This window comes from Bos taurus, chromosome 6, assembly GCF_002263795.3.
Source record: "Bos taurus isolate L1 Dominette 01449 registration number 42190680 breed Hereford chromosome 6, ARS-UCD2.0, whole genome shotgun sequence".
NCBI classification, from domain to species: Eukaryota; Metazoa; Chordata; class Mammalia; order Artiodactyla; family Bovidae; genus Bos; species Bos taurus.
The window spans coordinates 16035895-16051327 of NC_037333.1; the positions used below are offsets into that span (position 1 = coordinate 16035895).

Sequence of the window (15433 nt, forward strand, 5' to 3'; positions counted from 1 at the left end):
TAGTATATAGGAATGCAAGGGATTTCTGTGTGTTGATTTTATATCCTGCAACTTTACTATAGTCATTGATTAGTTCTAGTAATTTTCTGGTGGAATCTTTAGGGTTTTCTATGTAGAGGATCATGTCGTCTGCAAATAGTGAGAGTTTTACTTCTTCTTTTCCAATTTGGATTCCTTTTATTTCTTTTTCTGCTCTGATTGCTGTGGCCAAAACTTCCAAAACTATGTTGAATAGTAATGGTGAAAGTGGGCACCCTTGTCTTGTTCCTGACTTTAGAGGAAATGCTTTCAATTTTTCACCATTGAGGATAATGTTTGCTGTGGGTTTGTCATATATAGCTTTTATTATGTTGAGGTATGTTCCTTCTATTCCTGCTTTCTGGAGAGTTTTTATCATAAATGGATGTTGAATTTTGTCAAAGGCTTTCTCTGCATCTATTGAGATAATCATATGGTTTTTATTTTTCAAGTTGTTAATGTGGTGTATTACATTGATTGATTTGCGGATATTGAAGAATCCTTGCATGCGTGGGATAAAGCCCACTTGATCATGGTGTATGATCTTTTTAATGTGTTGTTGGATTCTGATTGCTAGAATTTTGTTAAGGATTTTTGCATCTATGTTCATCAGTGATATTGGCCTGTAGTTTTCTTTTTTTGTGGGATCTTTGTCAGGTTTTGGTATTAGGGTGATGGTGGCCTCATAGAATGAGTTTGGAAGTTTACCTTCCTCTGCAATTTTTTGGAAGAGTTTGAGCAGGATAGGTGTCAGCTTTTCTCTAAATTTTTGGTAGAATTCAGCTGTGAAGCCATCTAGACCGGGGCTTTTGTTTGCTGGAAGATTTTTGATTACAGTTTCAATTTCCATGCTTGTGATGGGTCTGTTAAGATTTTCTATTTCTTCCTGGTCGAGTTTTGGAAAGTTGTACTTTTCTAAGAATTTGTCCATTTCTTCCACGTTGTCCATTTTATTGGCATATAATTGTTGATAGTAGTCTCTTATGATCTTTTGTATTTCTGTGTTGTCTGTTGTGATCTCTCCATTTTCGTTTCTAATTTTGTTGATTTGATTTTTCTCCCTTTGTTTCTTGATGAGTCTGGCTAATGGTTTGTCAATTTTATTTATCCTTTCAAAGAACCAGCTTTTGGTTTTGTTGATTTTTGCTATGGTCTCTTTTGTTTCTTTTGCATTTATTTCTGCTCTAATTTTTAAGATTTCTTTCCTTCTACTAACCCTGGGGTTCTTCATTTCTTCCTTTTCTAGTTGCTTTAGGTGTAGAGTTAGGTTATTTATTTGACTTTTTTCTTGTTTCTTGAGGTGTGCCTGTATTGCTATGAACTTTCCCCTTAGGACTGCTTTTACTGTGTCCCACAGGTTTTGGGTTGTTGTGTTTTCATTTTCATTCGTTTCTATGCAAATTTTGATTTCTTTTTTGATTTCTTCTGTGATTTGTTGGTTATTCAGCAGCGTGTTGTTCAGCCTCCATATGTTGGAATTTTTAATAGTTTTTCTCCTGTAATTGAGATCTAATCTTCCTGCATTGTGGTCAGAAAAAATGCTTGGAATGATTTCTATTTTTTTTGAATTTACCAAGGCTAGCTTTATGGCCCAGGATGTGATCTATCCTGGAGAAGGTTCCATGTGCACTTGAGAAAAAGGTGAAATTCATTGTTTTGGGATGAAATGTCCTATAGATATCAATTAGGTCTAACTGGTCTATTGTATCGTTTAAAGTTTGTGTTTCCTTGTTAATTTTCTGTTTAGTTGATCTATCCATAGGTGTGAGTGGGGTATTAAAGTCTCCCACTATTATTGTGTTATTGTTAATTTCTCCTTTCATACTTGTTAGCATTTGTCTTATGTACTGTGGTGCTCCCATGTTGGGTGCGTATATATTTATAATTGTTATATCTTCTTCTTGGATTGATCCTTTGATCATTATTAGTGACCTTCTTTGTCTCTTTTCACAGCCTTTGTTTTAAAGTCTATTTTATCTGATATGAGTATTGCTACTCCTGCTTTCTTTTGGTTCCTATTTGCATGGAAAATCTTTTTCCAGCCCTTCACTTTCAGTCTGTATGTGTCCCCTGTTTTGAGGTGGGTCTCTTGTAGACAACATATGTAGGGGTCTTGTTTTTGTATCCATTCAGCCAGTCTTTGTCTTTTGGTTGGGGCGTTCAATCCATTTACGTTTAAGGTAACTACTGATAAGTATGATCCTGTTGCCATTTACTTTATTGTTTTGGGTTCGAGTTTATACACTGTTTTTGTGTTTCCTGTCTAGAGAATATCGTTTAGTATTTGTTGGAGAGCTGGTTTGGTGGTGCAGAATTCTCTCAGCTTTTGCTTGTCTGAAAAGCTTTTGATTTCTCCTTCATACTTGAATGAGATCCTTGCTGGGTACAATAATCTGGGCTGTAGGTTATTTTCTTTCATCATTTTAAGTATGTCTTGCCATTCCCTCCTGGCTTGAAGAGTTTCTATTGAAAGATCACCTGTTATCCTTATGGGAATTCCCTTGTGTGTTATTTGTTGTTTTTCCCTTGCTGCTTTTAATATTTGTTCTTTGTGTTTGATCTTTGTTAATTTGATTAATATGTGTCTTGGGGTGTTTCTCCTATTAAACGCTACAACATTCGAATCATAGGGGTTCCAGAAGAAGAAGACAAAAAGAAAGACCATGAGAAAATACTTGAGGAGATAATAGTGGAAAACTTCCCTAAAATGGGGAAGGAAATAATCACCCAAGTCCAAGAAACCCAGAGAGTCCCAAAACACCTTCTATTAATCTCTTTACTTTAGTTGTTTTTGTTTAGTCCCTAAATTGTTTCCAACTCTTTTGCGATCCCATGGACTGTAGCCCACCAGGCTCCTCTGTCCATGGGATTTTCCAAGCAAGAATACTGGAGTGGGTTGCCATTTCCTTCTCCAGAGGATCTTCCCACCCCTGGGATCTAACCCATGTCTCCTGAGTCTCTAACACTGGCAGGCGGATTCTTTACCACTGAGCCACCAGGGAAGCCCCTTTACTTTAGTGTCGCTCCTTATTAACTAGCTGGGCATAATCTGTTAATCCAGTATTTGGGGGGAAAACAGATTAATAACCATTAAGAACTTGGAAGTGGCCTTTCCCATTGAAAGCTATTGTACTTCATGCATATAAAAATATGCTTTGAGTAGATTATTAGTTGTGACCATTACGGGACCAAGTTGCCCCTTTAGGGCACAGTCAGCTCAGATCCACGCGCCTTCCAGAGTGGACACTCAGGCCAATTAAACATTCCAAAGGTGGCTTGAGATATGGAGTACTAGTCCGTCCTTGCAAAGTTAGAATTTCTACTGTTTGATTAAAAAGCAATCTAAAAATGTCAAAATAACTGTTCTTCCCACACCTCCAACTTTAAAAAATACCTCATTTATTTGGAACCTAGGTTTTCTTTCCTGTTTTTGGAAAAGAGAAAAATTCTAAAAATATAGCAAGCTGATGTCAGGGATTTGTTCAAGACAGCAATTTTCAGGTCGTGACATAAAGTCAATTCATAGCAATCTCATAATCTATAGTTGCTGGGTTTCATTCTTAATCACAAAAGAAAAATTAAACAATGTCTTAAAAAGTCGTAGGTTTTTTCAGTAGGTCTTTCTACTAGTGTTTGGTGTAAGAGGTCTTCTGACTCTGATTATTGAGATTTTTAGTAAAGCCAACACAGAACAAATGAAGAAAATAACCGACACTAGCCTTGACATCAACATGTGCTTCAATCATGGTCTGCCGTTTTTTTTGATCATAGAGTACATTTTTTATAAGTAAGATCCATACCACAGAAGTTAGTCATGCAGTTTTTTTCCTCTGAACATCCTCAGTAATTCTCTTGGATTTTCTGAATGCAATTATCATCCTGCAGATCAGCAAGGCTTGTTTCAAAAACGTGACCCTTGAGGCCATCAGGTCAATTTTGGTTTCTTGAGTTCTTGTGACTAGTGTTTTCCATAGTTCTCATAGCTCGTGCTTTCATGTCCTACCAATCTTTTTTAGAAAATAGATCAACCATTTTCTTCTTGGCTCCGTTTTTTCTGCCTTCCATAAGGCTTTTGTTCTTGCCAGCCGCCATGGTGCTGCTCGCAGAGCCAAAAGGGTGTGTTTCCTTTAAAATTGATAAGATTCAGGTTAAGCATTTTTGGCAAGAATATTTTATAGGCAATACTGTCTCATTCTTTGTTGCTTTAACAGCTAAATACAATTCCACTGAATGGATGTATAATTGAAACAAGACTGTCAATGGATAAACATTTGGGTTGTTTTTCACCTTAAAATATCTTTTCAACATAGAGTAATGCACTTTGGTAAAGAGAGGAGAATACTTAAAATTTGCTCATATTTTCATCTTCTTTGTTCAGGCCTGTTGAAGTGTTTAATATCTGTGTGTTTTCTTCGGTCCTAAAGCAGACCCAGAGAGTGAGCGTTCACTTGTGTGAAAGACAACAGTTTAAGGTCAATGAAAATGTTTGAATCTCAGTGTGATTATTTAGGCTGTTAAAAGGATCATCACCAAAGAAGAAAGTGTTTTTGCATTGGCTCTGTTCTGAAGGCTTCTGTGAGAATATGCTTGCTCTGAAGCAGGGGGGTGTAGGTCAGTTTGTGGAAGACCTCTATGAAAAGTAGCTTCTTCATAAGATGATGTAGACCCTTTGCTAGCTGCTAGACCCTGGCACATCTTTCAGTACCCTTAGAATCATTAGATTGGGATTTCTTTATTAGATCTGACTAAGGGGCTTCCCTGGTGGCTCAGAGGTTAAAGTGTCTGCCTGGAATGCAGGAGACCCAGGTTCAATCCCTGGGTTGGGAACATTCCCTGGAGAAGGAAATGGCAACCCACTCCAGTACTCTAGCCTGGAGAATCCCATGGAGGGAGGAGCCTGGTAGGCTACAGTACACAGACTTGCAAAGAGTTGGACACGACTGAGCAACTTCATGACACAACAGTGATTCATGTTTGAACCCTTAATTGTAGGATTTTTTTTCATAAGTGGTCTGTTTTTTAGAAAACATATTTTTTTTAAATATCTTTTATATTAGATTATTTGCTTTTATACACTTTTTTTTAACTTTTCAAGAACTCATAGTTTGCTTTTAATTATGAGAGAGGTATATATATATATATATATATATTTTTTTTTTTTTTTTAATCACAAAATTACCTTCTTAATGGATAAACACTAAATCAGTTTCATTCCTTGGTCCTTGACTATGAAAATCTCATAACTACAGTTTAAAAAGATTTTAAACTTAAACATTAAACCAGTTGTAACAAATTGGAGGATTAGTTTACTTTCTTAAAAAAAATCATTTGTTGAGAGTTCTTCAAGGGAGGTGAACCCCTTGTCCAAGTCACCAAATTCTTCATGAACAGAATTGAAACTGAAAGGTAGTCCTTGGGGGAAATATTCTTATTTTAACTACCTCATTAAGAGAAGGCTGTTTCTCATAATTAGCCAGACCTAAGGACTCAGTATAGCATATTGTAAATTTTCATAAGAAATGCATTTCTTATATGTATGATAGTATATTTAGTTCTTTAGAATTCTGTAAGAACTGATAAATGGCCATTCAGTTCTATAAAATAGCTTTCATAGGAAGAACATAAAAAACATTTCTCAAGAAACTATAGGACTAAATTTAAAAAAATATATAGTTTAAGGCATCTAGCCTTTTTCTTTGATGAAGCTGCCAAATATTTATTTCAGTATACCATTTAAAAATATACCAGAAGGACAAACACCAATACAGTATACTAACGCATATATATGGAATTTAGAAAGATGGTAATGATAACCCTGTATACGAGACAGCAAAAGAGACACTGATGTATAGAACAGGCTTATGGACTCTGTGGGAGAGGGAGAGGGTGGTAAGATTTGGGAGAATGGCATTGAAACATGTGAAATGTCATGTATGAAACGAGATGCCAGTCCAGGTTCAATGCACGATGCTGGATGCTTGGGACTGGTGCACTGGGACGACCCAGAGGGATGGTATGGGGAGGGAGGAGGGAGGAGGGTTCAGGATGGATTTTCTTTTTAAAAATTTAAAATAAAAAAAAAAAAAAAAAAAGAAGGTTCACACCAAAAAAAAAAAATATATATATATATATATGAAATATGAATGCTAGACAGAAGATATAATCATTGTACATTTATAAAGTCCCATAGTTGCATGCTGTCTGACTAGTAGACTATAATGGGTTTGAAAATGAATAGATCAAGTTCTATTATTGTGTTTGCAGAGAGGTGGCCTGGATTGATGTGCTGATTCAACTCAAGTTCATTAAAATAACAGCACATATTGAGTTTAGAAAATACTCACATGCAAGTCATGGTGTAACATAATGATAATAAGATATATTAATTGGGCCAGAAAAACTAATATTGAACTGCAAGAAGTAGAATTGTTGCAGGAAAGGGGACCCCTTCCAGGGCCCTAAATTGGGCTCTTGTCTAACACTTGGAAATGAATTGTCCGAGGAGACACATGTGCTGACAAAGCAAGAGATTTTATTGGGAAACAGCACCCGGGTGGAGAGCAGTAGGGTAAGGGAACCCAGGAGAACTGATCTGCCATGTGGCTCGCAGTCTCGGGTTTTATGGTGATGGGATTAGTTTCCGGGTTGTCTTTGGCCAATCATTCTAATTTAGAGTCTTTCCTGGTGGCGCACGCATCGCCCAGCCAAGATGGATGCTAGCGAGAGGGATTCTGGAAAGTGGACGGACACGCGGTGTCTCCTTTTGACCTTTCCCGAACTCTTCCGGTTGGTGGTGGCTTATTAGTTCTGTATTCCTTACCAGGATCTCATGTCATAAAACAACTCACGTGAATGGTTACTAAAGGGCTTGGCCAGGGTGGGCGGTTTCAGTCAGTGTGCTTCCCCTAACAGAATCAGATACATGGAAATGATCTCAGTTCTATGAAAGACTTCCAAGGCATTGATATTTACTACTAAGTGAACTTTCTCTATGAACTATGTGTTAATATTTTCAATAAAGACTTATTTGTTATTGAAGTGTAGGAAGCCAGATTTTCTTGGGACATTGTTCTGATATTTATTACAGGAAAAATCCAAATTAGTTGCTACATACTTTGAGAAGAAATTCTCTTTCAAAACTGGAGAAATCAGTAAGATTTTCCTTCCTCCCTCTTTTGCCCCACTCCTGCCTCTTGTCTTTCAATCAGGCTAATTACTCGAAGCAACTGCTTATTTGAGGCTTTTTGGAAATTAGTATAAACGTGTGAATGATGACGGACTTTACACAGGGGTTTCCTGTCTGGTTGGTAAAATATATTTTCATGGAGAAAACAGAGGTGCTAATCCCACTGAAGTTTTCAATCATCCCTTTCAGAAGCACAGGCGGAAGGAGAAGGTGAAGAGGAACATACAAGGCTGCATTTGTAACTTGTGCCTGGGACAAGTAGGTAGCAGTTTTCCTGTGTGATGCACAGACAGAACCACGCATGTAGTATTTTGTTTAGTTTTGAAGGAAATACTGACAAATGAGAGCAGTTCTAGAGAGATGAAAGGCAATGAGGATGAAAGACATCAAAAAATATATTTTTTAACATCTGAAATTTATCTTAAAGGAATAACAGCAGAAGAAAATAGGAACACTTAGCTTGAAAAAGACAAGAGCTAGAGATGGTAGTGATGTTAAGGAAGCAGGGTGGCTATTGTCAGATGTGTGGTGGACCATGTCTGCTTAGAACTGCAGAGCAGAACTTGGATCTGGGAAGAAGTTAACAGGGATAAATCTTGGTACCTACTCCACTCCCAACAACGTTCTTGTTTAAAAATGGCTTCCTTTCTAACACAACACTATAAATTAACTACATTTCAGTTTTTAAAAAGTGGCTTCCTTTTGCTGTGGTGGGCTGTCTATCATGGGGAGATTTCAAGAATGACAGTGAAAATAGTTATTAATTGCCTACTATGTGTCAAGCACTGTCTTAGGTATATACAATAATATGACATAATCTTTATCTTTGTAAAGTGAAGGTGAAATTTGCTCAGTCATGTCCGACTCTTTGGGACCTCAGGGTCTATACAGTCCATGGATTTCTCCAGGCCAGAATATTGGAGTGAGTAGCTTTTCTCTTCTTCAGGGGATCTTCCCAACCCAGGGATTGAACCCAGGTCTCCTGCACTGCAGGTGGATTCTTTATCAGCTGAGCCACCAGGGAAGCCCAAGAATACTGGAGTGGGTAGCTTATCCCTTCTCCAGGGGATCTTCCTGACCCAGGAATTGAACCTGGGTCTCCTGCTTTGTAGGAGGATTCTTTACCAGCTGAGCTACCAGGGAAGCCCCTTTATCCTTGAGGGCTTATCATCTAGTAAAAAGAGACACGTGTAATAAGCATAGTTAAATGTTATCAGTTCTGTGAGAGCAGTGTAAGCAGAGAAGAGTGAGCCAGGGAAGACTAGAGAAGATATTGTCTTTGAGGTTAACACTGGACAGTGTATGGGCATTTGCCCAGAGGAGGGAGGCTGAGAGAGGACCCTCACATGGCTTCCTGTCAGAGGTTTTGTAGGAAGGCGTTTACCGCTTTGGCAGCAGGGTGGTGTGTAGACAAACCCCAGGGCCTGTTATAATTCTATAGCTCTACCAATGATTGCCTTCTAAAATAAAACTTTACAGAGAGAAACCTAACATTGCACTCTATTCTTCATTTTGCCTGAGGTTGAATAAAATTGTCATTTCTGGTAATATTTCTTATATAAAGAGACAGAATTATTACAACTCTTCGGGAAAACGCCTGTTGGCAGTAAAGAGCACTTGTTTCCAAGGGAAGACAGAGTCCCTTTCCAAATCCTCTTTTCTTCTCCCTCGGGCGCTTCTGCATATTCTGTAGTTGACTACATCCCCTGTTTTCTATTCTGTGTGGCAGGATGTTACAAAGAGGGTCCCTCATATCTCTATCTTGCTTTGTGTCCAGACACACTAATCTTTTTGTTAGGTCGTGGTTGGTCACTTCAGCCTAAAACCCCATGAAACCTCTGGGGAAAAGTGGTCAGTGATGAACTTTTGTGACAGACAGACATCAGTTCAAAGCCTGTGCAGTGTTAGGGTTGACGGAAGCTGTAATGGCCCATGAGAAGAGGCTCACAGGGGGTCCTTTTTCAGGGCAAAAGGACAGATGGTTTTCTCTACTCGAGATCATACACAATGCACAATAGCTCCAGTACTTGCTCCTAACCATGTTACATGCCCGCCTTCTTCATGACGGGAACGGACACTTTTTATAGACCCAGCAGGGGGACATTTACTCGTTGCTGCTGTTCTTTTCAGCTGTTTTGTCGGTAGGCTAAGCCTGCCCTTTTGTAGAGGGACAAAAAGGGATTTAGTAAAACATTGGCTCCATAAAGAGGGTCATTGTGTATACATGTACCTTCCATGGAAAAACTAACGTATTTTAAACACAGTCAAAGGAAAGTTCAACAATCAATAACTCTGGGTCTCAATTATTTGTGGTAAAATATAGTCAATGGTTTTTATTGTGTTAATGCATGCTGAAAATTTTCATAGAGAAAGTTAATCATCTGTGTATTATATAAGATACACAGTATATTATTTCTAGACAATTTTAAGTATCATAACCACATGTACTATACCAAGCTACTTAAATATCTATTATACCAGTTTTAATTGCTGAATTTAGTCATAATTTTTCAGTTATACATAGAATATGGTTTTCCATTTATACTTTCAAGTGTCCTAAATACTTAATTTAGCTTTACAAAGAAAGAGATAGCTTTGTATATTTCTTTGAATTCTTAGATTATTTGTTTTAATAGACATTAATTGGAAAGATAATTTCTAGCATTTTTATGCGATTGCTTCTGTCCCTTAGGACTTGGCATATTTCCTACATATTCAACAATATTAATATAAAATATTAGATATAAATTCACTAAATGATTAATTAATTTATTAATTAATTTCCAGTTAATCTGTGGAAATGACTTCTCCCTCTGTAAACCAGTCTAAAGCTAAAAAGAATAATATCGGTTTAATTTATTAGAATCTTATTAAATTGTGTATTTTTCTTTTCATCTCTTTCTGTTATATCCAAAATTGGAAATTTGAGATGAAAATAATCTTTACACAGAAAATTAAGGTGTTTTTAAATTAAAGAACCAGAAAAGCAGATTTTGAATTGAGTTTTGATTGTCAACTTTTTTTCAAATTGAAAAAATAAAACATCTGATTGATAGGAAAATAAAATATACTTCGACAGATTGGAGATTGTGTAATATAAATACAAAGGAGCATCGCATGATACATGACTGATTTCTAAGGTGAGTGGTACTGATTGTATGTGCTATCTGGAGGAAAGAGGATTTGCGTCTGTGTGTCCGGTAATCCTGTGTTTCACCGTGTAAAGGAGAAATGTCCTTTAAAAATTCTTTGTTTTTATACTCATTTGATCTCTACAGCAACCTGGACAGCAGGTATGACAGGCATTATTATCACAATTTGCACAGAAGAAAACCAAGACCCACAGGTAATGCCACACTTGTCCAAGTTGGAGGTGTCAACCTTTTCTTTTTCTGATTGCTAGGATGGGTCTTCTGCTTAAGCACAGAGTAATAATTTCCTTAAAATAGGATTGCTGACACACCGAGACAGGTGGCCATTAGTACCTTTGATGCTATTAGAAACCATTGGGTCAAACATAATTGCTTTCAATCAACTAATTACATCTATTCAGAAGTAATAATCATATGAAAACACATTATTTTGAGAACTTGGTGTATTATTATCTTCTGGCAAGTAAGAAATGCAAAAGTTACATTCATTTTCTGTATATTAATGATTTTTAAGCAGCCCAATTTGCTGATGTAGTTCAGTGCCAATTTGGTTCTTCCATAAGACTATATAAGACTCTATGTGGTACTTGGCAAATTTGAGGTAAATTTGAAATTTCAATTATTAGCATTTAGTTCAATAAAAATCTGGGGATATATTTCTTACACAATCAACTCATGCTTAGTTTTTAAAAATCTCATTACTTTTTGTTGGAAGACTTAGTCTTCCAATTTGGTGACTTAGTGACTTCCAAAGTACTGACTTAGTAATTCAGACAATTATAATAATCTTTCTTTTTGTATTAATTGAGACTCTGGTGAGATTGGAATATTTTGCTGAGCTGGGTGGGGTTACAAAGGAAGCAATCCAATGTGTGGCATCTAATGTCTCTTGATCTTCTCTGTCTGGAACTTAGTTCAGATATTACCCAATCCCTTACATCTCTACCTCTGGTGGTTCTTCAAAAGGCCGTCTGAGGACATTTCTAAAATGCAAGTCTTATGTCATGCTTAAATATCTCCATTCACTCACCATGCTTTTAAAAATAATTTTACTTTATTTATTTTTGGTTGTGCTAGGCCTTCGTTGCTGCTCTGATATTTTTCTCTAGTTTCAGTGAGTGGGAAGGCCACGCTCTTTTTTTGGAGCACAGGCTCTTGGGCGCATGGACTTCAGTAGCTGCCACTCCCAGGCTCTAGAGCACAGACTCAATAGCTGTGGCACACGGTCTTAGTTGCTCCAAGGCCTTGGGATCTTCTCAGGTCAGGGATTGCACCTGTGTCTCCAGCACTGGCACACGGACTCTTTACCACTGAGCCACCAGGAGAGCCCTCCCCATTGCTTTTAGGATGAAGCCCACTTGACACCGTGCTTATAGTCTTCATTCCCTCAGATATGCTGGTTTCTACTTTGTGTCTTTGCTTTCTTATTTTTGCCTGCAGTGTTCTCTATTAATCTCTGCCTGCTTATGCTTCAAAACCTGCTCAAATGTCAATCCAGGTGACATGCCTCCCCCCAAGTCTTCCAGGCATAGTTAGAACCTCTATTGAGGATTTCGATAGATTGCTCTCATAGGAATACTTCTTCACATCTCAGTTATTTATTTGGGGGCCTGTCTACCCTACACAGTGCCTCTCTCATAGTGTATACCCAGTGAGCATTTGCTGGAGAATCTCTGCTTTCAAAGAGCTTTATGAAGAGTTGGGTAACACAACTATCAATGAACTCAGGTTACAAAAAAGATTTTTTGGCTAATCGTAAATAATGCTGTCATGATTACCTTAGTTTCTATATCCTTTAAATTATGGAGTTGGATTAAATTATTTCCAAAGTATATACTTGCTTAAAATTTGGCCATTTAAGGAGAGGAAACTCCAGTACTTTGGCTACCTCATGCAGTTGACTCATTGGAAAAGACTCTGATGCTGGGAGGGATTGGGGGCAGGAGGAGAAGGGGACGACAGAGGATGAGATGGCTGGATGGCATCACTGACTCGATGGACGTGAGTCTGAGTGAACTCCGGGAGTTGGTGATGGACAGGGAGGCCTGGCATGCTGCGATTCATGGGGTTGCAAAGAATTGGACACGACTGAGCCACTGAACTGAACTGAACTGAAGGAGAGTAACAATGTGATATATTTTAATAATGACATGTAGGAAGTGGTGTTTCATTTGCACGCTGTTCCACACATTAAAGAAAAACTTCAGCCCCCTCCATGATTTCACTGTGATACAATTGGAAAGAGGCTTCTTGATTCTTAATCCAACTTTTCAAAAATTTACAAAAATGCCCTGCATGCTAAGTGAAGACTTTCAGAGAAAAAGTCTTTACAATGAAAACATTGGTGGAATTTTGGAAGGATTTAATTTCCCTCCCCCCACCCCTGCTGATTCTTTGAAAAAGTTTAGCATGAACACTATAAAAATTATATGCTTTCTCCCCAGGTTCTAAGTCACATCTTAAAATTTGAAGTAAAAAGGAACTCATCAGTATGAAAAATAACTATGGTGTCCAGGGTTGAAGTTTTTTACATAAATAATTCCCTGGAAAGGTGCTGGTCAAATTTCTCTTTTGCACAGTTCATAGCATGTAACTGGTATTCAATAATATTTAATATAATGAATTACAGAGTCTTTGAAAATTTAGGCCTCTAAAGACCAAATCCAAGATGGTAGATGGGATTTTCACATGACTGTGAAGACAGGGTAGAAGTTGACATAGTTGGCCTCCTGGGGGTGTTTCATCACACGAATGAAGGAGCTATATTCACTTAATTTATTTTAGCGAAAGAAAGACTATTCTCTTTAATAGCCACTTATTTGAGGCCAAAGGGTAAAGAAGGCCAGAGGAAGTGATGTCAATTTCAGTTAGGTTCTATTTTATAGAATGTAGTGCACTATAAAATTTGGCGTTTTCTCTCCCAGCTTTTTTTTAACAGCCAGCATTATTTTATTTGCCTTCATTAAATTTACATTTTAGCTTCTGCTCTTCTATGTTGTTAGGAATTTTGCATTTAAGTGTTTTTGAGTAAAAATAATAAATGGGAAAGAAAATGGCACTATATTCTAAATTAATGCAAACAAGAAAGTTGATTATTTTTCACGGAGGCAGCAGTGGTGTACCCAGTGAGTGAACGTAGGCTTTGGAACCAGATAGAACTGGCTCTGATGCTCAAACTTACCAACTGTTTGACCTTGGGCACATGACTGAAATCCATCCAGCCTCAGTTTTCTCATTCATAAAATAGAAATGCTAACATCCATTAAGAATTAGGAACAAAGTATAGTAGGCATCTAGCATCATGCTGTCACACAGGAAGGTGTTAAATAAATGGAATAGAATAATTTTGGTGGCTAAGTCGTAGAAGCCTCTGGTCTTTAAATTCTAGTTTTTATTGAAAGAATTACATTCCATAACATTTTCAGCGCCTAACACTTAGCCTGACACATGGCAGAGTCTCGGTAAATATTTACCAAGTAAATGAACTAGTGTAATTTTGTGCAAGAAGGGCCTGCTCATGTAAACCATTGGTGTTGTGTAGTATAAATAGTAAACAGGGAAAACTAAGAAAAAGGTCAAGAGTGGAGTGTGTGTGTGTGTGTGCTCAGTCATGTTCAACTCTTTGGATACTCCATGGACTGTACCTGTGGAATTTTCCAGGCAGAATACTGGAGCTAGTTGCTATTTCCTATGCCAGGGGATCTTTCCAACCCAGGGACTGAACCCGTGTCTCCTGCATTGGCACATGGATTCTTTACCACTGCACCAACTGGGAAGAGTTGGAGAAGTAGCTCTAAATGCCTGAGTGTCATGAAGCAGGCTAGACTGCATCCTCTGGGGGAAGGTTCCAGGAGAGGGTCCTCCCCCTTAATTCTCTACAGATTTATGTGGATGGTGAAGGGGCAACATGGTGAGTCACCATGAAGGAGGGAACCAAGAGGAGGCGGTCTCCTTAACAAGGGGTGCCGTCAGGTCTCAGAGACTGGGTACCTTCTGTTAAGCCAACTCATGCTCTGAGGCCAGCCTTGTGCTGAGGCCTGGATGTATGGATTTGCCCTCCTGAGCAGTGGAAGTAGTCCCATTTAGCAAATCCCTTTTCTGGTTCATACATACTAGGTTACCATGACTGACTTTTAATCTTTTTCTGTTTCATAAACTTAAACAGTATTAAATTTGTGCATGTCTTTGACTCCACTTATTTCATTTCAGAATAGTTTATTTTTGAAGGAGTTACCCAGGTTCATTGTACAAGAATATAAAGATAAAAGAAGTATTTTTTTCCTAAAAATCTGCTCTTTTCTCCAGAAGACATCACAGTAGCCTATTTCTTGCATAATCTTTCCAGAGGTGGCTTATGCATGCAAGTATTCCTTCATGGCTCAGACGGTAAAGAATCTGCCTGCAGTGTAGGAGACCCAGGTTCGATCCCTGGCTCAGGAAGATTCCCTGGAGAAGGGAATGGCTACCTACTCCAGCATTCTTGCCTGGAGAATTCCATGGACAGAGGAGCCTTCTAGGCTACATCCATGGGGTTGTAAAGAGTCAGATACGACTGAGCGACTGTCACTGTCACCTTTTTGGTTCATGTATGTTCCATATGCTTTATTAGGACAGTAGTCACCACTTAGGACCTCACAACAGCAGTAGTTTGCAACATAAAGTATATACGAACCTTGTGATTAAATGTGCATAAGTACCTACCCTAATTGTAACAGTTTCTTGAAAAGAAAAAACAATGGGAAAAAAGTTCAAATAGCTGCAGATAGACATCCTTTGGTCACTCCAGTCTCTTCATGCATATGCTATTACCTGTGGTGAAAATAATTGAGCTTTGTTCAAACAGTGTTGTGTTTGTAATACACTGCAGATATTCACACCTTTTAAAAAATGTTTAAAAGGTGAATTTCCATCAGTGTGATGATTTACTTATAGTCCAAATTTTATGGTAACTTAAATTCGGCATTTTAAAGTTTTAGATTTCTTTCTCCCAGATAATCTCTCTTACAATTTTTCCATACTAACAAAATAATCTTGATGAATGGATGTCATAAATAGACAATATGAGCTAAATCCAAAC

The 15433-nt window shown here is 37.8% G+C and overlaps 1 protein-coding gene, 1 non-coding gene and 1 pseudogene across 2 annotated transcripts in view; 2 read left to right on the forward strand and 1 right to left on the reverse strand.

Annotated features, from left to right (window-relative positions):
• COL25A1 (collagen type XXV alpha 1 chain) overlaps nucleotides 1-15433 on the forward strand; it is a 512490-nt gene that overhangs the window by 25018 nt on the left and 472039 nt on the right. The gene's annotated exons all lie outside the window — the stretch shown is intronic.
• On the reverse strand, nucleotides 3645-4110 carry LOC100848522 (small ribosomal subunit protein eS1-like; annotated as a pseudogene).
• Nucleotides 4774-4845, forward strand: TRNAS-GGA (transfer RNA serine (anticodon GGA)). The gene has a single exon. It is a non-coding gene; the product is annotated as a tRNA-Ser (tRNA).